The sequence below is a fragment of the Schistocerca gregaria genome, chromosome 5 (assembly GCF_023897955.1).
Source record: "Schistocerca gregaria isolate iqSchGreg1 chromosome 5, iqSchGreg1.2, whole genome shotgun sequence".
In the NCBI taxonomy this organism is placed as follows: domain Eukaryota; kingdom Metazoa; phylum Arthropoda; class Insecta; order Orthoptera; family Acrididae; genus Schistocerca; species Schistocerca gregaria.
The window spans coordinates 576373405-576401214 of record NC_064924.1 but is presented as its reverse complement, the minus strand read 5'-3'; the positions used below and the strand labels follow the sequence as shown (position 1 = coordinate 576401214).

General features: G+C 42.1%; 1 pseudogene; it reads right to left on the bottom strand.

Annotated features, from left to right (window-relative positions):
• Positions 1 to 14844: 14844 nt before the first annotated feature.
• LOC126274411 (5S ribosomal RNA) lies at positions 14845 to 14962 on the bottom strand (annotated as a pseudogene).
• Between the last annotated feature and the right edge of the window lie 12848 nt (positions 14963 to 27810).

Sequence of the window (27810 nt, the reverse complement as noted above, 5' to 3'; positions counted from 1 at the left end):
TTCTCACCTCAAACCGCTGCAACGCTGGAGGGAAATAACAAGGTAGGTACATAAGACATTATTGAAATCTTCAGCAGTGTCTCATGCTGAGGGAAGACACATCTGTGTTATTGCATTCAGTCAGTATCCTTGGCTGAAGACATACATTGGCATAAAATACCATAAAGACAACTCCTGCAACATGTTCCTTCGTCAAATACTTTTACAGATTAATGACTAATTCAGTTTTCGGTAAAGTAATGCAAAATATTAGAAATCAGCACGATATTTGTTTAGTCAATTCGTGGCAAGAATGTTCATGTATAAGGCAGTTATCACAAAGCTAAATTGGGCAACTACCTTCAACAAAGAATGTGTGGCTCTGGAAATAGAAAGTCTTACAGTATAGGTCATGAAATGTCAGTATGTGTCTACTAGAACTAGCAAAACTCCACATGTATCATTTCCATTATGAACTTGCTGTAACTCACGGTTTAGTGTACGTGGACACTGACAGCTTTATTTATTGGGTCAACGGCTGTAATCAGAATAAAGTGATAACGTGTCACCCTGATGTATTCAACATGTCTGGATATGCAGCTGATAATCCTTATGGCATAATGTTGGCAAACAATAGGGTTACCACTTTGATGAAAGACAAGGCGAATATATCACCTACTACCCACATTGTATGCATACTATACAGAGACAGATGTCAATCAAAGGCAGGCTAAGGTTGTGTGGCATGTGGACGCAAGGACTCTCACGATTGAAAATTACTTGTCGTTCCTGTATGGTGGTGGCAGTGCAGATGATGCTTGTACTCTTCCACATATGATGCATCAGGTTAATTTGCTATTGTGAAGACATGTGATACATACAGTGGTGCAGCTGAAGATCCAACCATCATACCATTGGACAATTCGCAAAGACAAAGTTGGATTCTCCCATATTCACACTATTCACTTGGTGATAGAAAGTGGATGTGTGCAATGTAAATAAGTGTGTGTGTGTGTGTGTGTGTGTGTGTGTGTGTGTGTGTGTGTGTGTGTGTGTGTGTAAAGTTGGAATTCTCCCATATTCACACTATTCACTTGGTGATAGAAAGTGGATGTGTGCAATGTAAATAAGTGTGTGTGTGTGTGTGTGTGTGTGTGTGTGTGTGTGTAAAGTTGGAATTCTCCCATATTCACACTATTCACTTGGTGATAGAAAGTGGATGTGTGCAATGTAAATAAGTGTGTGTGTGTGTGTGTGTGTGTGTGTGTGTGTGTGTGTGTGTGTGTTGTATGCATAATACTATGTATGTGAGTTAAATTACACGCTATGTGTATGCGTGTTGTTTTAGTTTCGTCACTGCTGGCCATACAAACCAAGATCACAACTTTTTCCCACGTTATGTCCCATAGGTGAATTGTAAAATGCGCAGATGTAAAATGTGGATAAACTGTAGCTGGACCGTTAAACTGAAAAAATGTCCTAGAACAGCGTGAATGCGACAGCAAAAAAAAAAAAAAAATCGTCTCTTGTGCTACAACAACTGTTCCAAGCTGAGTGACCTGTTATTGTTATTGTCTGTGCACAGTTAAACTGTGAACTGCTCTAACCTGTGGGACCTACTTTTATGTATATTTTGCAAATACTATCTGTACACTTTTAAACTGTTTGAACTTTTGGGACCTCTTATTATGTACATGCCTTGTAAATATTATTTGCAGTTTTTTGTACATTGTTATCTGTGAAAACATATGTATTATTGGCTGAACTGAAAAGTGGCTGAAATGTTAAACTGGTAAATGTGAAACCTATTTTGAAAACATATTACAGTTTTTTAAATATTATTCACAGTTTTTACATATTTGAAAACATATTGTTAACTATGGAATAATAATTCCACTTTGTTACTCTAGTCACTTCTTCTCTTTCTACATCAACCATGTCACAGTTTTTTAAATACTATTCACAGTTTTTACATATTTGAAAACATATTGTTAATTATGGAATAATAATTCCACTTTGTTACTCTAGTCAATGCTTCTCTTTCTACATCAAAATGTCACTTTTTTTCTGAATATTGGATGAATAGCGCAAGGAAACACAGTTTAGAGAGAGACAGTAATTTATTATTCATATTAATTTTGTGTAATATAATTGATACACAGACAAGATCAAATATGCAACCAATTCCGCGTTAACGTCTTGCACTGATTCATCATACATCTGTTTACTGATGCGCAACCATACCAAAGATTTTTTCTGAAGTGTTCTGATGGGTAGGTTTTGTAAGGCTACGCCAGACATTTATGTGACATCCATACACTAAGGACACATCTCAATATGTTGATAAATGCTGGATGGTAGAGCTAGTATACATCAAGTTTCTAATGGCAGCTTCCTTGAAGTGAGACCATAGTGTGGTATTCCTAGTGTTATATATTTCGCTATTCTTGGATATTCCCCAGTGTATGTCGTATGTCGTATGCCATTTCAGCATTGAACATTGAGTTGTGTAGGCTTGTCACGTAATTTATACCATTCATAATACGATAGAACTGCTTTTGATCAGGCAACCGTGATGTCAGGGAAAAGCCGGAGGCCTAAATCTGACAACCATACAGGCTGTGCCAGCTACGGAATGTTTGTGCACTGTCACAACCATTGCATCACGTTCAGTCGCTGATCGGTGCAACTACCTAGCACAGAACACCCACACTTATGAACCACTGCCGAAGTGGTGGCATGCAATCCAGTAGCAGTGGAGACCTCTCTGGCTGGCGGCAAAAGTAGGACTCATCACCTGCAGGTGATCTTGGCACGCCATCTGTGATAGCATGGGGGAGTTACTGGTTAGGTATGGTGGCAGTCATTCAAATGAACATTTCTATTCTGCCTTAATAAGCACAGATATCACAAATGTTTAAATAAAATGATGTGACACCATTTTTACACTTCTGAAAATTGGGATATTGCCATTTTAAACTTAGAAAAACTGGGCTTGTGGATATCCAATAGAGTTATTGAGTTTCTCACCATTATAAACTTATGGCTAATGACTTTCATCTACATATGTATCTACATACTCCCTCATAACAGCTCTCGGAAAGCCCAACTGTACCGACTGGCAGCCGTGTCATCCTTTCAGCCGAGGGGCGTCACTGGATGCAGATAGGGAGGGGCATGTGGTCAGCACACCGCTCTCCCAACCGTTGTCAGTTTTCGCGACCGGAGCCGCTACTTCTCAGTCAAGTAGCTCCTCAATTTACCTCACAAGGGCTCAGTGCACCCCATTAGTCATCAGCGCTCGGCAGACCGGACGGTCACCCATCCAAGTGCTAGCCCAGCCCGACAGTGCTTCGGTGATCTGACGGGAACCGGTGTTACCACTGTGGCAAGGCCGTTGGCATATCTACATACATACTCGACAAACCACCACATGGTGCGTGGTGAGAGTATCTTGTACTACTACTAGTCAGTTCCTTTCCTGTTCCACTCGCAAATAGTGTATGGGAAAATTGACTATGTGTGCATCTTTAAGATCCCAAATTTCTCTTACCTTATCTTTGTGGTCCTTGCGCAAAATGTACGTTAGCGGCAGTAGCTTCAATTGCCAGTTCTCTACATACTCTCAAGAGAGTCATGAAAAGAACGACACTTTCCTTCCAGTTCACTAAACATCTCCGTTATACCCGTGCACTGAGTTGAACCTACTGGTAAAAAATTTAGCAGTGTGACTCTTCCTTGATCCGACCTTGTAGGGATACCGAACATTGAAGCAGCCGTGAAGAATGTGTCCCAGTAGTGCTCTATAGTCTCCTTTATAGATGAGTTACACTGTCCTAAAATTCTCCCAGTAAACCGAAGGCGAGTCATAGCCTTCCCTACCACCATCCTTATGTGCTGGTTCCATTTCACATCACTTTATAATGTTACGCCTAGATATTTAACTGATCCGACTGTGTCAATTGGCATACAACTAATGCTGTATTCAAACATTATGGGATTGTTTCTCTTACTCATCTGCGTTAACTTGCGTATTTCTATATTTAGAACAAGCTGCCGTTTTTCACACCATCTAGAAATCCTGTATAAGTCGTCTTGTATTTCCTACAGTCACTCAACGATGACACATTCTCACACACCACAGCATCATCAACAAACAGCCATAAATTGCTACTCACTCTGTCCCTGAGATCATGTATATAGAAAGTGCTGTCCTATCACGCTTCCCTGGGGATACTCTTCTCTCCGACAAACACTTGCCACTGAGGACGATGTACTGGTTTCTTTTACTTAAGTCTTCAAACCACTCATATACCTGGATTCTCAGGCAGCGTGTAAAATGCTTTCTGGAAATCTAGGAATATGTAATTGCCTGTTGCGCTTTATCCGTTGTTCGCAGATAATGTGAGAAAAGGGGAAGCTGTCTTCCGCATGAGTGTTAATTTCTGAATCAGCGCTGGTTTGTGGACAGAGGTTTACGCGCCTCAAGGAAATTTGTTGTATTCGAACTGAGAACATGTTCAAGAATTCTGCAGGAAACTGGTGTGAAGAATATTGGTCTGTAATTTTGCAGGTATGTTCTTTTACCATTCTTATGCACTTTTTATGAGTCGCTTGGAACTTTACAATGGGCGGAAGATTTGTGATAAATGCAAAGTAAGTAATTAGCCAGAACCATGGAGTACTCTCTGTAAAACCGAACTTTTTATGAGTCGCTTGGAACTTTACAATGGGCGGAAGATTTGTGATAAATGCAAAGTAAGTAATTAGCCAGAACCATGGAGTACTCTCTGTAAAACCGAACTTGAATTCCATCCAGACCATGTGAGTTATTTGTTTCAACTATTTCATTTGCTTCTCTGTATGAGGCATGCCTATGTCCTTCCTACAGGAGTCTGTTTGACGGTGAAATGACAGTTTGTCTGTGTGATCTTCCTGTGTGAACGATCTTTTAAAAGCGAAATTTGTAAGTTCAGCTTTTCTTTCTGTCATCTACGCCAAATCAGATTTGTTGATGGGAGGCTCAATAGGAGGCTTCAACCCTCTTGGCGACTTTATATAGGACCAGAATTTCCTTGTGTTGTCAGCAAGACCCTTTGCTAAATTATGATTGTGGAAGTTGTGCCCTTTGAGCATAAATCCTTTTACAGATGAGGAATTTCTACAAACTTACGTATGTCGTAATTTGTGTGTAATTCAGCCACCTTGGATTTTTTAATGTCCCTCTATTTTAAACTAAGGGCAAGTGGGCCCTTGGGTTCTTAACTTAGCGCATGACCTGGCAACCACGCGGGTTGTTCCAGTGAGCTGTGATACCAGAGGAATGGAGAAGTACCCCTTTTAAAAATAGGGCAAGTGGGCGAGGTCCTCCATCTTGGATTCTGTATTTAGTACTATTACCTTAGTTCCACCATCTTGGATTTTGACGGCAGAGTAGTAGTGGAAGGGATGGGACAGAAATCTGGCAATTGTGAAATTAATTTAGCAGAAATCTGGCAACAATTCATGCTGCCCTAGTACTGTTATTTCCCTTCTACCTGTGGGGCAAAGTGCACTCAGCGAGACCCCAGATGCAAATAATTGGCTGGTTGTTCTTCCCAGTTAGACCCATCACATAACCTGACCATGTGCAAATCTCACTTCAAACAACTTAGCCCACAACTGCATCATAAACTCAGATTACAAGAAATTAATGATAGTAAGATGTTAACAATAATGAAGGGAGGGAAGATGAAATCGTCAGTGCGCTATCCGAAAATGACTCTTTCACTCTGCCGCAGTGTAGACGCTTTGTGGAACCTAATGCTCTGGGTGCACTGATGATCCATTCTCAGTTTGTGGAAGACAGGGTCAGTATTGTTGACATCTGACAAAAAAGGAAAATACGTTTGTACATTGTAACAGAAAAAATATGATATTTAAATTAGATATATTTTTCTTCAGAAATTATTACTAAAAAGGCATTCGTCAGTTTTTATTTAGTGTAAGAATGTTCAAAATGCTTTCCAACAGCTTCTATGCACCTTCAGGTGCCATTTTCGTGAATTTCTTGTATTCCAAAGCACCTCTGCACCTCGAGGCGAATGGGGTGCTAACCCTGAAGGACAGAGGAAACATTAACCAGAGAAGCTTGCATCTCGTCTTTCTCCCAACCATCGGCTAAGTAGAACGTTATTTAAAGCACACAAACAAGTAAGGGCGTTCTTTCGAAATAATTTCTAAACAGAAAAGTAATGTATAATTTGAAAAAAAATCGTAAAATAAATGCGTTTTGCTGGCTACACCATTGAAAAGAAATTTTCAGGCTCATCCACCAACCAAAAACTAATTTCGTTTCTTACCTTAAGCAAGACTAGCACATTAGCGCCACAAAGACTTGTTACTGATATCATCAATGGGCACAATATACCAAAAAACTCTGAAGATGAAGCGTTTTCAGTGTTGAGAGTTCCGCTAAACTTGTACCATCTTCTCGCGTGAAATAACGTTTTTTAGTTAGTTTCAACCGTTTTTCTCCAGGTGCGAGTCAGTATTAATATCCCCATTATTAGCAACTTATTGCCCACAACTGTTCCACAAGAACTCGACCGAACGGAACTAAGTCTACATTGCGAATGCCGTGACATAAGCCAGTTTTCATTCTGTTAGTTCTACAGCTCATAGATAATGCGCCAGTAAGTTACCGGGGTGTGTTCTGCCAGTGGATCTTACAGGAGTTGCTTCATTTCATGAAGCAAACTGACTTTTTTTTTTCAGAGTGCGTGAAATGTGACGCAGCACACATTCCGTGGCGACAGGGTTGGCAGCGCACGTGTTGTTCGCGTTCGCTTCTGACATATATTACGAGAATGGCAAAGACGCAGCTTTTGCTAAAGCCTGACATTTGGCGAGGTAACATGGCGGCGTCAGGAAGTTTGTTATGGTACTAATACGAGTCTGTGAAACGAAATGGCATTGTAACCTTTACGAGGTGTCCTAAAGAAGTTCCGCAGTTGATGATATATTTGCGTACTATTTCAGTTTAACACATACAGTGTAGAATCGTGTTACGAGAATAGCATGAAGTTACATTCATAGCCGGCCGTAGTGGCCGAGCGGTTCTAGGCGCTTCAGTCTGGAAATGTGCGACCGGTACGGTCGCAGGTTCGAATCCTACCTCGGGCATGGATGTGTATGATGTCCTTAGGTTAGTTAGGTTTAAGTAGTTCTAAGTTCTAGGGGAGTGATGACCTCAGATGCTCAGAGCCATTTAAACCATTTTTACATTAATACACGTTTAAAGCAGACGATAGCTTTCGTAAGAACACTCAAATGAATATAGATATTTGTTACGAACGACAATTGGCACGTTCTACTAACAGGAGCACTTTTATAACGAGCATACTATTAGAAGAAAACCCAAAGCTGATCAAAACTGGTTAACAACAAATCATTGAGCTACTTCTGTAAATACTAGAGTATAAAACCCCATGAAATGTACAGAACTAATTAAATACTGCCGGTATTTCGGATAAGACAAAATGTCATACAATTATGGAAGCTCATATACAGAACAAGAGCAAAAATATGTAAAACGTTTCTAGTTATGCTTTCATGGAGACATGTTCCTTTGCATGTATCTTCCGTCTGCTGTACGAAATATTACAGCCAAAGACGACGCATGGATTGACCATTATGTCAAAACTCAAAAGGTAATGTAGTTGTATCAGAATATTCTTATTTCCTACGACGGTTCATAAATAAATAAACAGCTGGTAAATAAACACTGGCTTCAGTGAACCCAGTGATACTGTATACAGCATTGCCAGTCTTGTAATGTATGTCTTTGGTTCTCTCGTATGCGACCGCTTCTCGCTGCCTGGGAGCTTTTGTGACGTCACTGCTGCCTGACCTCGCCTGTCGCCGCTGCGGTGGCTGCCCCGGCGCTCGCTTTGGAGCCGTTAAAAACAAATGCAGGAGGCTGCCTTTCGCAAGCTACCGGTACTGAAGAATCCACGTATCGATGTTGTAACGGATTTCATCAGTTGACGGAGAACCTGATGGGACAGCGTAATATTTTTTTCAGTTATAAATGAAATTGAAAAGAATCACTCATTTGTTTAAATAGTTAATAATAATACGATTGCAAGCCGACATCAGAAATGATTTCGGTGAATTCGTTGTCGATTCATTTGTAAACAACAAATTGAAAGGAGTCTCTAACTCCACAATGCATTGAACAATAGAACAATGACAGATCGAAAGTGAGAGGATGAAGACTTTTGGGAACAAGGAAACTAAAGCTAATTAACTATTCTGCGTAAATATCCCCACCTTAAAACTGTGTTTCGAACCTGGACTTGTACCTGTAATATTGCCTACTGTGGGCATGACTCACGGTACGCCCACACCTATTTACTTCTGCCAGTAGACCTCTCCTTTCAAAACAACGGACACTTCTCTGCGTAGTGAAACACTCGTTGTGGAATTATTCCACCTACACTTAATGGATCAAACAAAGAAAAAATATACCTCTATAAATCAGATTTGTGGCACAAATCAGATCAGATTTGAAATTGGTCATACATTTTTCTCAGTTTTTTAAAAACATTTTTTTTTTCCTTTTCTAACTTGAAGCCGGTCGTAGTGGCCTCACGGTTCCGATCGCTACAGTCTGGAGCCGAGCGACCGCAACGGTCGCAGGTTCGAATCCTGCCTCGGACATGGATGTGTGTGATGTCCTTAGGTTAGTTAGATGTAATTAGTTCTAAGTTCTAGGCAACTGATGACCTCGGAAGTTAAGTCGCATAGTGCTCAGAGTCATTTGAATCATTCTAACTTAAACTGGGTTAGAACTGTTTTATCTTTTGTGCAGTCATTTGCTTTCAAAACTGATGTTAGTTGCCTTATTAACGGACAGTTTTCTAAAAGACAGTGTTTAGAAGTCGGTCATTCTTACGTGGAATCTTCTAAGGAACTATTCCGCTTCGGATGTCTTTCTGAAACGACATTCATACCCAAGTAACGATAGCCTCACCGACATTAGTGTCCCTCTTCTCTCCAAAGCGTTTTATACACGAGTGATCTACTGTACGAAATCGACCGCTCATTGTCGGCAAGCATCAGGTGCCGGCGTGTAAATCGGCTGCCAACCGCGTCGTGAATGGGTCTGAAAAGTCCGTGATCAAATGATTGTGACTAGTGGATTAAAACCCTGCGTATGCTGAATACGGGATGGACGGAGAGCGTCGTCTGCTAACAGCGGATGTTACACTGTTCTCATCTCGCTCACTCACATTGTTGTTGTGGTCTTCAGTCTAGAGACTGGTTTTATGCAGCTCTCCTTGCTACTCTATCCTGTGCAAGCTCCTTCATCTCTCAGTACCTACTGCAACCTAAATCCTCCTGAATCTGTTTAGTGTATTCATCTCTTAGTCTCCCTCTACGATTTTTACCCTCCACGCTGCCCTCCAATACTAAACTGGTGATCCCTTGATGCCTCAGAACATGTCCTACCAACCGATCCCTTCTTCTAGTCAAGTTGTGCCACAAATTTCTCTTCTCCCCAATTTATTCAATACCTCCTCATTAGTTATGTGGTCTAACCATCTAATCTTCAGCATTCTTCTGTAGCACCACATTTCGAAAGCTTCAGTTCTCTTCTTGTCTAAACTATTTATCGTCCACGTTTCACGTCCATGCATGTTTACACTCCATACAAATACTTTCAGAAACGATTTCCTGACACTTAAATTTATACTCGATGTTAACAAATTTCTTTTTTTCAGAAACGCTTTTCTTGCCATTACCAATCTACATTTTATTTCCTCTCTACTTCGACCATCATCAGTTATTTTGCTCCCCAAATAGCAAAACTAATTTCCTAATCTAATTGCCTCAACAGCACCCGACTTAATTCGACTACATTCCATTATCCTCGTTTTGCTTTTGTTGATGCTCATCTTATATCCCACTTTCAAGACCATGTCCATTCCGTTCAGCTGCATCTCCAGGTCCTTTTACTGTCTCTGACAGAATTACAATGTCATCGGCGAACCTCAAAGTTTTTATTTCTTCTCACATGATTTTAATTCCTACTCTGAATTTTTCCTTTTTTTCGTTTACTGCTTGCTCAATATACAGATTGAATAACATCGGGGATAGGCTACAACCCTGTCTCACACCCTTCCCAACCGCTGCTCACCTTTCATGCCCCTTCACTCTTATAACTACTATCTGGTTTCTGTACAAATTGTAAATAGCCTTTCGCTCCCTGTATTTTACCCCTGCCACCTTCAGAATTTGAAAGAGAGTATTCCAGTCAACATTGTCAAAAGCTTTTTCTTAAGTCTACAAATGCCAGAAACGTAGGTTTACCTTTCCTTAATCTTTCTTCTAAGATAAGTCGTAGGATCAGTATTGCCTCACGTGTTCCAACATTTCTATGGAATCCAAACTGATCTCCCCCAAGGTCGGCTTCTACCAGTTTTTCCATTCATAAGTAAAGAATTGGTGTTAGTATTTTGCAGCTGTGGCTTATTAAACTAATAGTTTGGTAATTTTCACATCTGTCAACACCTGCTTTCTTTGGGATTGGAATTATTGTATTCTTCTTGAAGTCTGAGGGCATTTCGGCTGTCTCATACATCTTGCTCACCAGATAGTAGACTTTTGTCAGGGCTGGCTCTCCCAAGGCTATCAGTAGTTCTAATGGAATGTTGTCTACTGCCGGGGCCTTGTTTCGACTCAGGTCTTTCAGTGCTCTGTCAAACTCTTCACGCAGTATCATATCTCCCACTTCATCTTCATCTACATCCTCTTCCATTTCCATAATATTGTCCTCAAGAACATCGTCCTTGTATAGACCCTCTATATACTCCTTCCACTTTTTTGCTTTCCCTTCTTTGCTTATTATTATAACAATGGATTTTGAGACTTCTCGATCTTTATTTTAGTATTTGCTTTGTTTTCATGACTCATTTCAAACGTTTCACGTGGACTAGGTGTCATCCTACAAGTAGTCTTCCATGAGTGATACCAAATATCTGAAAGCAAAGCAGTCATTTAGCTTTCACATAAATCGGCGAAGAACCAGTCTTCGTTGATCTTAAATAAAAAGATAAATAGATGAAAATCGTTATATTATAAAACATGATTAAACAATGAGAAAGTTAGATCCATCGAAGGAGAAAAATAGTTTGGATTTGATTTGGCACTAACAAGGGATGCATTCACTCAACGGGTCACTGGGTCACCAAACGCTTGTAGTACACACTGAGATGAAAAAAATGCTGTCTAATACGATTCGTTTCTCAAGTGTTGCCCACAAATCTAGGAGCAAAGTCTTACGAGCCTGTTGAATATGATACGGTATTGCAACTCGTAGAGGACCGACGTTAGCGCAACCTTCTATGGCGATAGATTAGAAATATGCCCGTACCGCGTTCGAGTCTAGATTTTTTGTCATCTACCACCAAACGCCTGTATTGTGAACAAAAATCACGTTTCTGCGCAGCGGAACAATAATAACAACAGGCATAGTTGTAGATTCAACGGAGGGCATAATCAGTACGTAACAAGGATTCTTGATGAACTGTTCGCGAGTCTATGGCACTGAATTCGTACTGGGCTACACCTGCTTCACATAAAGTACACTATGTTTGTATTACTTTTAGAGCATCAACAGAAAGCACTGTGTCCCCTATTCGTGTAATGGAGTGGGGTTGCCTGGTTTCATACAGGCACTATTACAGATTTCTCATTTTGGTATCAGGTAGCCCTATCGTTTCTCTAGGCAGCAAAGCACAGTTTACTGTCTTTGCAAAATTGAGCCGTTACCAGGACTTTCATTGCGACTGAAAGTCAATGCGATAGATGAAACATCATACAAACTTTTAAAGAAAGATCAAGGAAAAAACCTGGAAGTGCGAGTACCACTTGCGCCCTGAGCGTTCTGTACAAACTTAATTATGTATGTAAATAATAATAATAATAATAATAATAATGTCGTGTGGCTCAATGGCCTGGTAAAAGTCTTTATGTGGGGCTCCACTTTGGTGAATTGCGTGTGCCTTACCTACCGCATTCTCCAATCAGTGGAAGGGAACCTACAGCTTAATGTGGCGTCCGAACCACGTGTCGTTTCCGGCGACTCCTTACATCGTCGAGGGCTGTAGACTAGGTAAAGACGAAGAGCGGAAAATCCGTCGTCCGACAGAATTTAGATCCCGTACTCTTTTGCTTTCTAGCAACGCGCTTTGCCTGTAAACCACCAGGCCTAACATGTATGTAGACACTTCATCTATATGAGGGCTATGTTCAAAGTACATTACGTTTTGGAATTAAAAATAAATAAAGTATTGGAATCTTTTTTATTATATACAGATGATAGCCACACTTAAATACTACTTTTCTACATAGTTGCCATTTAAATTAAGGCACTTATCGTAGCGATGGACGAGCTTGGAAATTCCTTCGTCGTAAAATTCGGCCGCCTGTGCCTTCAACCACGTGGTTACCTCTTCTTGAAGCTGTGCATCGTCATCAAACCGCTGCATAGCCAACCACTTCTTCATTGCCGGGAATAAGTGGAAGTCGCTGGGTGCCAGGTCGGGACTATACGGCGGATGAGGAAACAACTCCCACTTAAAAGATTCGAGAACTTCACGAGTGGCATTTGCCGTGTGGGCCCGGGCGTTGTCGTGAATCGGCAAGATCTTTGAGCCCAACTTTCCCCTGCGCTTGTTTTGTATTGTTCTTCTGAGGTTGTGCAGAGTTTGGTAATACCTTTGAGAGATTATTGTAGTGCCTCTTTCCAGGAAATCCACAAAAATCACACCTTTTCTTTCCCAAAAGACAATCGCTATCACATTCCTTGCCGACATTGTCTGCATCCATTTCTTGGGTTTTTGTGGGGAATTTGTGTGTCCCCACTGCATGGATTGCAATTTTGTCTCGCAGTTCACATGCTTAACCCATGTTTCGTTACCAGTAACGATGCGATCGAGTAATGAGTCGCCATCTTTCTCGTAAGCGTCCAAAAACGTTAACGCTGCTGCCATTCGCTGATTTTTGTGAATCTCTGTAAAGTTTTTTGGTATCCATCTTGCACAAAACTTGTGATAACCAAGCTTTTCGGTAATGATTTCGTGCAACAAACTTCGTGAAATTTGTGGAAAACTCATAGAGAGTTCCGTTATTGTGAAATTACACTTTTCACGGACCGCGGCATCGACTTTTTCGACAAGTTCGGCAGTTACTATGCTGGGTCTTGCACTTTGCTCTTCGTCGTGAACGTTAGTTCGGCCATTTTTAAATTTTATGACCCATTGACGCACTCCACCTTCAGTGATTATGTTGTCCCCACACACTTCACAAAGCTGCCGACAGATTTCTATCGGCGTACAGCTTTTTGCTGTCAGAAACCTTATTACTGTACTCACTTCACACTTCGCGGCATTTTAAATTAACGCTGACACTTCAAACTGTCACAGTAACTCAACGGAGTACAGCACGAACCTCTCACTAGCACGGCACGATGCCGACTGAGCGGTGGAATGCCATGACACCAAAATGGCCGCGTTAGCCCAGCCCCTAACGGACACAAACGAAAACGTAATGTACTTTGTGGATAGCCCTCGTAGATTTTGGTTAGTGAGCTCGTGAGTATCAAAATATGTGACATATACGTCCGTGTCTTTTGATTGCATTGACTTATAAGCTAAAAATTTTTATATCCTCAAGGGACCGTAAACCTTAGAATGTGAAATGAAATGCAGCTTGACGTCTCTACCGGTTGCCGAGGAAAAAGAGTCTTAACAGTCTGACAGACAGACAGACGGACGGGCAACGAAGTTATCCTTTAAGGGTTTCGTTTTTACCGATAGTGATACAGAACCTTGAAGATGATGAGATTTGAATGATGTACACTATCAGATAAAAAATATCCAGAAGAATCCTACATGACATTAATAATGAATGTGTGCACCCTTCACCCATATGACGGCTTGAACTCTGGGGACACTTTCAGTGAGATGTGTGGATGTCTGTGGACGAATGGCAGCCCATTCTTTCGTAAGAACCGAAACCAGAGATGGTACTGTTGCTGGATGCTGAGGTCTGGAGCGAAATCAACATTCTAACTCAATCCGAAGATTTTCCTTTGGTTTCAGGTCAGGACTCTGGGCAGGACAGTCCACTTCATGAATGTTACTGCCCACAAACCAGTGCCTCACAGATGCTGTTTCATGACAGGGCATATCAGCATGCCAATCCAATAATCATCTCTGAACAGTTCCTCTACTGTAAACAGTATAAAATGCTGCAAAATGTGTTCATAGCCTTCCAAATTTAGCGTTTTCTTAAGTGCAATAAGTGGACCACACCCAGATTGATTTATTTTTATTTTCCATGTCTAGTTCTGCAGGACCAAAATGAGGAGCAAAGCTCCAAAGTCATGGAACATGTCAGTACATGAAATTACAACAGAAAAGTAATAACATATAAAATAAAATATTTATAAGTCGTAACATCAAATTACGACAGAATAGAAGAAGTGACCCGTGGGAGACTCTTCAGGTTAGATTTGAAAGCGAGTGGGTTACTGGCAAGAGTTTTGAATTCTTGTGGTAGCTCATTGAAAATGGATGCAGCAGAACACATACACACGCTCTCTCTCTCTCCTCCCAAGCAGGCCATGAAGGCCCGACGGTACCGAGCGGCCGCTGTGTCATCCTCAGCCCACAGGCGCCAATGGATGCAGATATGGAGGGGCATGTGGTCAGCACACCGCTCTCCCGACCGTATGTCAGTTTCAGAGACCGGAGCCGCCACTTCTCAATCAAGTAGTTCCTCAGTTTGCCTCGCAAGGGCTGAGCGCACCCCGCCTGCCAACAACGTTCGGCAGACCGGGTGGTCTCCCATCCAAGTGCTAGCCCAGCCCGACAGTGCTTAACTTCGGTGATCTGACGGGAACCGGTGTTACCACTGCGGCAAGGCCGCTGGCAGCAGAACGCTAAACACTTAGTTATGAAAAATATTCCCATACTGTAACGCCACCTTCTCCGTACGTCACTCTTGACATTACACGTGGTAACACGTAACATTCTACAGGCACCTATCGGATTGCCACTGGATATAGGGTGATTCATCAAATTACTAATTTCAAGTCACCCAGTGACTAGTGTGGCGTCTCTCTTTAGACTGCCTCAGTCGTTGTTTACCACTGTGTGGCTTATGACGAGCTGCTCAACCACTGCATCCCATTCTTGTTAACTCTCTGCGAACAGTCATTGTACTAGCTGGACTAGTGTTACTTTTTTGGGACTCACGAGAGACTGCTTCCATAGATTTCATGAGATTTTTTTACAGCCACCCTCCGCAATGCTCGACGAGCCCCTTTCCGTCAGTAAATGAGGCCTGGCTCGCTTTAGTTTAGCTGTAGTTGTTTCTTCGCTTTGCCACTTGACGATCACATCCCCAGCAGGTGACTTGGGTAGCTGTGGACGTCTTCAAATGTCCCTGACGTATTAATTATTCAGGGGACATCCAAAGACTTGTTCGCGTTCCAAGTTGCTGAGCTGTCCTGACGGATACATTCTGCTATTTATTACTGCTACTTTACTGACAACACGATGCTCCCCGACCCATTTACACTGACGACTCCACATCTCGTGATCTCTACTGGTCAATTCCGAATTACATAGAGGTGTCTGGATACTTTTGATCTGTAGTGCAAATTTAAACCTGTATCTGACGCTAGCGCCGCTGCTCAACGGCTCGTGTGGTATTCAACAGGCCCATAAAACTTCGAACCTCTAATTCCTGCAAACGTTTGAGAATCCTATCGCACTACAGTAGCATTCGTCACAGGTAAGCATGTATACCATTGTGTGAGAAATGAGCAAAATCGGTGACTCGTTTGGTGTATGCCAGCGCTGTAAGAAAAAAATAACACACGTAGGGTAAATGAAAACGTGCTATGTACAGCATTCAAAATATCGTTTGATGTGAAACTTCCTGGCAGATTAAAACTGTGTGCCGGACCGAGACTCGAACTCAGGACCTTTGCCTTTCGCAGGCAAGGTCCCGAGTTCGAGTCTCGATCCGGCAGACAGTTTTAATCTACCAGGAAATTTCATATCAGCGCACACTCCGCTGCAGAGTAAAAATCTCATTCTTGATCGTTTGATGTGTTTGCAAGTATGCATTTCGTCGAGTAAACAAATACTGTTTCGCAATATTTAGAAAACACTTTTCCTATTTTCTACTCAGCAATAAGGAGAATTTATCATTAGACATTTCTCAAGAACATCGATTATAATTTTGCTTTGGTCATTAAAGATATCTACTATCAAACCTAGATCTTTGATTCTGTTACTATATTTCGATTTTTTTGTAAGAGGGACAGTGACTCATAACCTCATTTTTACCGTTCAAGTGCCGAACTGCACAACAGGCAGCAATGGAGGGTCACCCTTTGACAACGACAACCACTCGTGCTGGTCTAATGTCAGAAAATAAGTTAAACTAAAGTCAACCAAAGATCCCGAGACAAAAGGCAACATACAATACGTTAACAGGTTGGGACGAAAGCCTCAACAAATCTGGACTCATAGTAGACCGTCTTGTTGCCGACGTATAAACAAAAGAAAGCAGCCACACCTGACCGCTACAGTGTGGCTATTTGTCACGAGCAGTCGATAGGGATAAGAAGCTTTCTCGTGTAAAAGGAACTTAATTTGAGTGCAACGTTTCTATCACTGTCCTACCTCGCTCGGTTTACGGATGCCGTTTCGCGGATCTTCCATCATACAGTTACACAGAGCAATTCCAAGTGGCTATAAAAATATAAATTTTGCTTCATTTATTCGTACGATATTTAATCGCAGCTATACTCTGTATCAGTTCCTAAGTAAGCATTCTATTTATGTCAGCTTGTTAAACTTGTTCAAAGTGAGTTTACTGTGTGTATCGACTCTACTGAGAGCTACTAACAGTTGACTGTAGGAGGTGCCAATTATGATAATAGCTCTCGTTAATGTACTACTAACGACTGCTGTTCACAGTAAAGTAAACATGAGTCACAAAACAACTCGTTCCATTAATAACACGGTTCACTTTTAGTCAACTCGTCATCATTTAAGAGGAACAGGTAAACACCTCTGGCGTCGTATTAAGTTATCGCACAAAACCAAAAGTTGAGACATAGTTAATTTCACGTTGTTAACTTTCTGAAACATTTCTTGTAGTGGTCTCGAGTCCACAGAGTGGTCTGACGCAGCTCTCCACGTTGGTCCATACTGTGCACGCCTTTGCGTCTTTGCATAGCTACCGAAATCTTCATCCATCTGAAGCTGGTTACTGTATTCAGTCCATGGTATTACTCTGTAATTTCCCTCTGTTATCAAACTTGCAGTTTGTTGTTGCCTCAGGACGTGTCCTATCAACCGATCCCGATCAAGTCGCGCCATAAATGTTTTCTCTCCCGAGTTCGATTCAATATCTGTTCATTAATTATTCAAGCCACCCACCTAATCTTCAGCATATTTCTCCAGCACATTTCAAAATCTTTTCTTTTCTTCCGTGTGCAGTGCTTATCGTTCACGTTTCACTTCCGTATAAGGTACACTCTAGAGGAATACTTTTAGGGAAGAATTCCTAATATTTAAACTTATATTAGAAGTTAATGAATTTCTCTTTTTCAAGAAAGGTTTTCCTGCTGGTGGAAGTCCTCGTTTTGTGTCCTTTTAACTTCCGCCATCCACATAGCCTGAACCGTGGAATCCTCCGGAATCCTACTTTTCCGAAAAAGCAATAATCTCCCTATTAGAATCTCCTTCTACCGCCATATCGGCCTCACCTCATTGTTTGTAAATTCTTTGAATCTATCCTCTCTCAGCGTATTTATAACCAATTAAACCACCACCTAACCCTACCGATAAACCAGGGCAGTTTTCACACCAATTTATTTCCCTGTGACGATTCTACCTAATCCATCCCCTGTCCCATCAGCTTAATAATCATAAATCCGCTAGTTTTGTTCTCTTCGATATCGAAACAGTCTATGACATTGTATGGAGTTCTGGTCTCCTCTTCAGACTATAAAATATACATTTCCTTTTAAATATTTCCGACTAATTGGTTCTTTTCTGTCTAACAGTCATCTTTTGTTGCTAGTAAGAGTACCATCTTATGTCCCACTGCAGGTGTGCATCTCCCTACATCTGTACTTTGCTTACACAGCTGACATACCTTAACCACTACTTCCTTTCCATCACCTACAGCATCACCTTCTTCCTAACACTATACACTACCCTCCAGAAAGTGCAATGCTCCTTAGCTATCTCAACCAGTTCACATACTGGTGCAACCAGTGGCTCCTTAAGATTAATCCCTCCAAAACCAATGCTGTAATTATAGGACGAATCACCCACAATTTCAAAAATGTTCAAATGTGAGTGAAATCTTATGGAACGTAACTGCTAAGGTCATCAGTCCCTAAGCTTACTCACTACTTAACCTAAATTATCCTAAGGACAAACACACCCACCCATGTCCGAGAGAGGACTCGAACCACCACCGGGACCAGCTGCACAGTCCATGACTGCAGCACCCATGACCGCTCGGCCAATCCCGCGCGGCCCTCCAATTTCCACCACCATGAATGTTACCTTGCCATCTATGACCGTCAATCCAACTGAAAGCACACTAAAACATCTGGGACTAATCCCTGGTCCTAAATTAAGATTCGAACCCCACCTACTAAACAGCTTGTTTTCCTACCACCAGAAAGTCCACAAAACACTAAAACCACTAACCAGCTTAACATAGGGACTGCATTCCTCCACCATCATCCACACATACAAAGCGCTTATCTGATCTACCCTTCCTCACACAAATATCTCCTGGATATCTGTCCCACTAATATTCTATTAGTCACTCCTAATTCTTGAATACCATGTACATAGCCTTGCTTTCATAATCCGCTTACCTTCCCCTACAAAAATCCTCCACCGGCTCATTATTTTTCTCGATTTCCTCACCCACAATGAACACTTTCATACTCATATGCGTCATATAAACCTCACTCCGACAACCCCTTTGTTTTCCACCTCATCACAAACGTTGGCGTGCTGCTTCGCATCACAGCCCATCCACACTACACTTACATCTTCTCCATACCCGTTTCCGGGGCAATCTCAACTGACACCCACTCATTGACAAAGAAATCCGCCCTGAAATTTAACCCATCTACCGTATGTAATCCACTCTTCCCAAACCTTTCCGCTATCATGGCTCCCATCCTTCCCTAACACCCGCTTTTCTTTCCTTCTCTTGACCTTGGCCACCTGTTTTCCGATTCTCATGTTTCCCTACCATCCACTCGCCAACCGTATGCCTATCCACGCAACCCAAACCACCCGAATAAAGTATCTACATACAATAATACCTCTATTAATTTCTTACTCATTCCAAATGCAGGTTCCAACTACGAAGTGCTTTCTCTCTCTCTCTCTCTCTCTCTCTCTCTCTCTCTCTCTCTCTCTCTCCCTCTCTGTTCCTCCCTCTCTTCACTTAGGCGATACCGACTCTTCGTTATCCCATGAACTAAAGCATTCAAATTTCTTCTGCACTGGACCATCTCCCGAAGACTTTCCAGGACATAATCCATACTTCTGTAATGCCAATAATCCATGTCATCCTTTTACGCCCTGTTCTCTTTGTGTCTTCAATCTTCACTAGCACTAAGGTCTTCTTTCTTTAGGAAACGCAGCTTGTTCTTGAGGTAGCTCTGACGAAGTCTATTTTCTAAGACTTTAAGCATGACATCGTTAGCAAGATAGGTACGACTGTTTAATGACTCGAACACTCTCCATAAATACTTTGGAATCGCCGTGAATAGTGAACTTTTCTAGTCTTTTAGCCACCGTTGGGTTCTCCATATTTGCTGATACATCGATTGCAACACTTTCCCCGCACTATCTGCAATTAATTTGAACAATTATGCTGGAATTTCATCCTGTCCACTAGCCTTGTTTTTAGCAACATTTTCTAGGGACCATTTGGCTTCACTTCCTAAATTAACTGTTTTCTGGTTCTGATATCCTATTAACGTCATCATGATCAGAACGTACTTCCTGCTTGTGTAGATGTTTATTCTATATACGCTGCCCATCGTTCTTTAATGTCTCTTCTTCTGTTAGACCTTCATCTTTTTTGATTTTCGCCTCGCATTTTTCTTTGATGTGTCAATTTTTTTTTATTTTCCTATTTACTTTTTGCAGAAATCCCTTGTCTTCCCCATTTTTACTGTCTTCGACATATCTGAACCGTTCATTTAAGGAGACATTCTTGGCTCTTCTAATTAATTTCCGAAACTCTGTATACAATTGAAATATAGCTAATCTATCATCTTTAGTTTTTGCTTCCTTCGTTCTTCTACAATTTACAGTGTGTCACAACGTAACCACATGACCGTCTTGTTATTATTTCTCACAGGAATGTGTTTTTCTCTTATTTCCTTGACAGGGGAGGGGACTTTTGTCCACAGCTCTTCTGAGCCTTTGTCTTTTAGTGCAAGAACTTACTCTGTTCTTGCCTTTTACTCGTCGTTGGCAGCTAGCAATGTGTAGGAGTGTGCTGGTAGCACTGCTGCGTGCAAGAGGCGAGTCGTGTGCCTCCTGGGCCAGTGTTGGTCTTTCACAGTGTTGCACATTTTCAGTGAGACGTTAGTGATCATCAGTGACCGATAAAGTTATTCCACCAATATAGAAAACTTAAGGAATTAGCAAGTACGTTTGCATGCACAGACGTCGGCTTTTGATTGATCATTTCCTCCTTTACAGGTGAGATTTGCTCGTTACTGCGTGCACATGTGATTCGTAGGAATATGTTATCTATTGAATAGTGTAGCTGTCAGCTAACTGGAGATGGTGTTTAACGAAAGAAATGATCTTGGATAACTTTAACTCTATTAAATGTCATTTGTTTCCGTAAAAACTTGCGGGATGCTGTTTTCGTGTGGACAGAGCCCATTGGCTTTGAACTGTCATCCAGTTTTGTCTTTGTCGATGTCCTCTGTGAAACCTGCAAAGAACCAGTTTGAGGTTATGTGTTGATTGTTGCTCGTCCACCCCAGAGACCAGATCACGGAATCTTTCTGAATACGATTGGATTGTTACAGGACGTTTTTGTCACTAGTGTTGGATTAGTGACACGTTTCTCCTACCTTGCAGACACATCTTATCTGGCGACACTTGCTAAGGCTACGTATAGGAGTGCAGAAAAGTCAGCCGGATACACCGCTAAACGTTGCATATTTCATCAATGGAAGAATATTTAGGCTATTCGAAACGTAAGGTCCGATCGGTCGCGAAATGGAAACCATAGTGAAAATCCAATGAAGCTTTGCATAGATGCACAGGTAGTCCCAGTGTTCAAGGAGGGTCATCGAGCAGATGCGCAAAACTATAGACCTATATCTCTGACGTCGATCTGTTGTAGAATTTTAGAACATCCTTTGCTCACCTATCATGTCGTTTCTGGAAACCCAGAATCTAATCTGTAGGAATCAACGTGGATTCCGGAATCAGCGATCGTGTGAGACCCAACTAGCTTTATTTGTTCATGAGAGCCAGAAAATATTAGATACAGGCTCCCAGGTAGATGCTGTTTTCCTTGACTTTTGGGAGGCGTTCGATACAGTTCCGCACTGTCGCCTGATAAACAAAGAAAGAGCCTACGGAATATCAGACCAGCTGTGTGGCTGGTTTGAAGAGTTTTTAGCAAACAGAACACAGCATGTTGTTCTCAATGGAGAGACGTCTACAGACGTTAAAGTAACCTCTGGCGTGCCGCAGGGGGGTGTTATGGGACCATTGCTTTTCACAATATATATAAATGACCTAGTAGATAGTGTCGGAAGTTCCATGCGGCTTTTCGCGGATATGATGTTGTAGTATACAGAGAAGTTGCAGCATTAGAAAATTGTAGCGAAATGCAGGAAGATCTGCAGCGGATAGGCACTTGGTGCAGGGAGTGGCAACTGACCCTTAACATAGACAAATGTAACGTATTGCGAATACATAGAAAGAAGGATCCTTTATTGTATGATTATATGATAGCGGAACAAACATTGGTAGCAGTTACTTCTGTAAAATATCTGGGAGTATGCGTGCGGAACGATTTGAAGTGGAATGATCATATAAAATTAATTGTTGGTAAGGTGAGTACCAGGTTGAGATTCATTGGGAGAATCCTTAGAAAATGTAGTCCATCAACAAAGGAGGTGGCTTACAAAACACTCGTTCAGCCTATACTTGAGTATTGCTCATCAGTGTGGGATCTGTACCAGGTCGGGTTGACAGAGGAGATAGAGAAGATCCAAAGAAGAGCGGCCCGTTTCGTCACAGGGTTATTTGGTAACCGTGATAGCGTTACGGAGACGTTAAGCAAACTCAAGTGACACACTCTGAAAGAGAGGCGCACTTCATCGCGGTGTAGCTTGCTGTCCAGGTTTCGAGAGGGTGCGTTTCTGGAGCAGGTATCTAATATATTGCTTCCCGCTACTTATACCTCCCGAGGAGATCACGAATGTAAAATCAGAGAGATTCCACCGCGCACGGAGGCTTTCCGGCAGTTGTTCTTCCCGCGAACCATACGCAACTGGAACCGGAAAGGGAGGTAATGACAGTGGCACGTAAAGTGCCCTCCGCCACACACCGTTGGGTGGCTTGCGGAGTATAAATGTAGATGTAGATGTGTTTGATAGTGTCTCTAGTATGCCTGTTCGATTGCATCGCGTCGCTGTTTTCAGTTGTGAGCGCATAGTAAGCACGTAAGGACGCCTAGAACAATAGTGTCTCCCGCCAGGTATTAGTGCACGTGCGAGATTTCGCCTAGGTTCATGCAGCCCACACAACGTTACTTTCATGCATTTTTCATGACAGTTCTCGACGGCACACTGCAAGGGCAATGAGAATGCTCCTGCAGCGTTTGCAGTGGGAAGCGTTTTGATCACCCACCATACAGCCCGGACTTGGCTCCCTCTGATCCCGTTGGCTATGAAGACAACATTTTGGCACAGCCAGCAAGCTGCAGGCAGCATAGAAAATTTGCAGAAAGCACAGGCGGCTGCCTTCTGTGACGAGAGTGTTGGGAAGTTGCCAGAACACTATGACAAATCTCTCAGTCGGAGTGGCGACTATGTAGAGAAGTAGCTGAAGGTCTATCTAATTGTTACAAATAAAACATTTTTGATTTTCACTGTTTCTATTTCGTGACCGATCAGACTTTACTTTCCGAATAGCCCCCACTCATCACTCATCTCACCTTGTGGGAGTCACACCGCTAAGACAGCCTGTATTCTGGCGACGGTTGTCAGTTACATCTACATATACATGGTTACTCTGCAATTCACATTTAAGTGCTTGGCAGAGGGTTCATCGAACCACAATCATACTATCTCTCTACCATTCCACTCCCGAACAGCGCGCGGGAAAAACCAACACCTAAACCTTTCTGTTCGAGCTCTGATTTCTCTTATTTTATTTTGATGATCATTCCTACCTATGTAGGTTGGGCTCAACAAAATATTTTCGGGTTCGGAAGAGAAAGTTGGTGACTGAAATTTCGTAAATAGATCTCGCCGCGACGAAAAAAGTCTTCGCTTTAATGACTTCCATCCCAACTCGCGTATCATATCTGCCACACTCTCTCCCCTATTACGTGATAATACAAAACGATCTGCCCTTTTTTGCACCCTCTCGATGTCCTCCGTCAATCCCACCTGGTAAGGATCCCACACCGCGAAGCAATATTCTAACAGAGGACGAACGAGTGTAGTGTAAGCCGTCTCTTTAGTGGACTTATTGCATCTTCTAAATGTCTTGCCAATGAAGTGCAACCTTTGGCTCGCCTTCCCCACAATATTATCTATGTGGTCATTCCAACTGAAGTTGTTCGTAATTTTAATACACAGGTACTTAGTTGAATTGATAGCCTTGAGAACTGTACTATTTATCGAGTAATCGAATTCCAACGGATTTCTTTTGGAACTCGTGTGGATCACCTCACACTTTTCGTTATTTAGCGTCAACTGCCACCTGCCACACCATACAGCAATCTTTTCTAAATCGCTTTGCAACTGATACTGGTCTTCGGATGACCTTACTAGACGATAAATTACAGCACCATCTGCGAACAACCTGAGAGAACTGCTCAGATTGTCACCCAGGTCATTTATATAGATCAGGAACAGCAGAGGTCCCACGACGCTTCCCTGGGGAACAGCTGATATCACTTCAATTTTACTCGATGATTTTCCGTCTATTACTACGAACTGCGACCTTCCTGACAGGAAATCACGAATCCAGTCGCACAACTCACACGATACCCCATAGGCCCGCAGCCTGATTAGAACTCGCTTGTGAGGAACGGTGTCAAAAGCTTTCCGGAAATCTAGAAATACTGAATCAACTTGAGATCCCATGACGATAGCGGCCATTACTTCGTGCGAATAAAGAGCTAGCTGCTTTGCACAAGAACGATGTTTTCTGAAGCCATGTTGATTACGTATCAATAGATCGTTGCCTTAAATTCGTATGATGTCACGACATCTACGAGTACGAAGCAAAAAAACTTTCTTCTTGTAGAGATTGTTTTATAGTAGCAGTGTCTCGATTTTTTTTTTAAGCTTTAGAAGTCGTATGGCATTGTTGGTTGGGATATCTCACGGGGTAGGTTCAGACGCCTGTCGGTAAGGATGTTGTTCCTCCACACACATTGGCCCCTTTCCTTGTAGATATGAGCAGCTGCGTCAGTCATGTGTTTGTCGAGTGTAAATGAATGTAATGGATGCGCGTGTAGTGTGATGTTATATGTGTGTTGTCAGTGAGGATGATGAGAGAAGCGAGAGGGTGAATCCTGGTGTCGGCACATAGCATACGTCTCTCGATAGCACTAAGGAGGCCTCCGGGGTTGGCCTCCCCATCCGATGAACTGATCGCCGTCAACAGCGTCGCATGCCCCCACTTCACGAGAGGCTGCAAGGTGATTTGGGATTTAATCCAGAGCATTGGCGCAAATACCGGTGATCAGGAACTTCACGCCACCATCTCTGCTCCCCTTGCCGTCCAATTACTGGCACTGAGAAATTCCACCACCAGTATTCGAAACGGCTTACCTGTGAGAGGAGCGCCCCGCACGGGAGTCCGTCAGCGTTCCCGGTTGCGCAGTCGGACTCACTTTCCAACATGAAATAAGTCAAATAAAAGGACAAATAAAAGCCATTTTGTTAATAAAAGTTACGTACACTTGTGGTCACCGTAGCGACTGAGACATTTATCTTACCAGAGCCAAGCTTCCCAATACCCTGTTCAAATAACTTACGGGTTTGCTGCCGGGTGACGTCGTCGAACACCGCCGATATTTCGACAGGAGCACACCCTGCCATTCTCAAGGCACAAATGCAAGGAAGAAAAAATGTGCAAGCAAATTTAATACCTCGGTTCACAGAGGAGAAACAAGGAAGACACCACACACCCAACAAGTGTCAACACAACCAAAGACAGCCAACATCAGAAATATCGATAGTTACTATTAATCAACAGGTGAGATAGCCCTAATTCTGTCCCTCTGTCTTTTGATGAGAGACAGAGCCGGATTCCAAGCAGCATTCAAACAAAATCCACCATCTCTGTTAATAAGGTTGCTTGATAGTCTGATTTCAAAAGCTTCCTTAATAACACTATACTAATAGCTGGACGTGCAAGCGAGAATTTCCGTGTTGTTGTATTCCATAGGATGACCGGTGTCAAGGCAATGTTCTGCAATTGCGGATTTTCTCGGCTGTTGTAAGCGTGTGTGACACTTATGTTCTATACACCGGTCTTCCACAGTCCTGATTGTGTGACCAATATATGCCATGCCACAACTGCAAGGAATACGGTAGACCCCAGCCTTACGCAAACCAAGATCATCTTTTACGGACATCAAGAGGGCCTTAATCTTAGAATGTGGTCGAAAAATACATTTAACATCATATTTCCGCAAAATACGGCCAATCCTGTTGGAAATGCTTCCTGCGTAAGGCAAAAAGGCCGTAGACTTAAGTGCCACTTCGTTGCTATCGTCACTCATCTGTTACACAGAAGGCTGATGGCGCAACGCACGTTTTATCTGCCTCTCACTATAACCATTCTGACGAAAGGTGACTTCGAGATGTGCTAGCTCAGCTGCCAAACTTTCAGGGTCTCAGATAACGTGGGCCCTGTGAACCAAGGTGCGAAGTACTCCTCCACGCTGAGCTGGATGGTGACAACTATCGGCTCGCAGATACAAGTTGTGCGGGTGGGCTTCCTATAAACAGAATGTCCCATCGTGCCATCAGTCTTCCTTTTGACCAACACATCAAGAAAGGGATGACATCCATTCTTTTCCACCTCCATAGTGAACTGAATATTCGTGTGGATTGAATTCAGATGTTCCAAAAACCGGTTTAAATTCTCACTACCATGAGGCCACACAACAAAAGTATCGTCTACATATCTAAAAAAACACGCAGGTTTCAAGGTCGCTGACTCCAATGCACGTTCCTCAAAGTCCTCCATAAACAAATTGGCCACAATAGGTGACAACGGGCTTCCCATTGAAACTCCATCAGTCTGTTCGTAGCACTGACCATTGAACGAAAAGTAAGTGGAAGTCAGCACATGTGAAAACAAATTTGTTAACTCGGCACCAAACTTAACCTCAATTAGCTGCAATGAATCAGAGAGAGGAATGCGAGTGAAAAGAGAAACCACATCAAAACTGACTAAAATATCAGAGTCCTTCAAACGCAATCCCTGCAATGGACGTAAGAAATCTCCTGAGTTCATAATGTGGTGCTCACACCTACCTACTAGTGAGATCAACAAACTAGCAAGATGTTTAGCTACACGATATGTCGGAGCACCAATATTTCTAAACAATAGGCCTCAAAGGGACAGCCTCTTTATGGACTTTAGGGAGGCCATATAATCTAGGTGGTACAGCACAGTAAAAAGTAAGACTCCTGTGGCAAAGAACTTTTCTTCATGAGGTTATTTGTCTTTCTCTCAACACTCTTAGCAGGGTCAGCACCTATTTTGCGATACGCTGAATCAGAAAGTAGACACTGCGTCTTTTGAATGTAATCGTGCTCGTTCAACAAAACGGTGGCGTTACCCTTGTCCGCAGGTAAAATAACAATATCAGGATCCATTCTAAGTGAACGTAAATCAGCCGCCTCAGCCGCTGTAATGTTCCCTATACACTCTTCTTAAAACGTCGCTACATCTGATTTGAAACAAGTCTTAACGTTGTATTGAAGCTCCTCGTTAACGCCCCCGTAAACGATCAAACATTTTGTCAAACGTAACAACGCTTGCCAAATATTTGACCGTGTACGGTGCTGTTTGACGTATTTGTCAAGCATAGATCGAGTTTGATGTACTTCCGAAAATTTTTGACTGGCGGAAAGTTTAACAAAATAGCGGACATTATTTGTGTCGCCGTGTCGCCACATATGATTAGTCAAAAAACAGATTTATTACAATTTATCTCACTCTATCGTGAGTTTCAACAACTTCCAAAACTAAAATCAAGTATGAAAACAAAATGGTACTAATAATTACTAAAACGGTAAAAGTATCACATCCTTCCCAGCCATATATTACGCATGAAGAGGTTATGAACAAAATGAATATTTTACACAAACAGTAACATATATGTGAAGTGGAATGAAATAAAAGAAATCAAAGTTCCCCTGTTTTTCCATGGACGATGTAGGCTATTAGTTCCCATATTGTGTTATTTTAACGAACTGTCGTT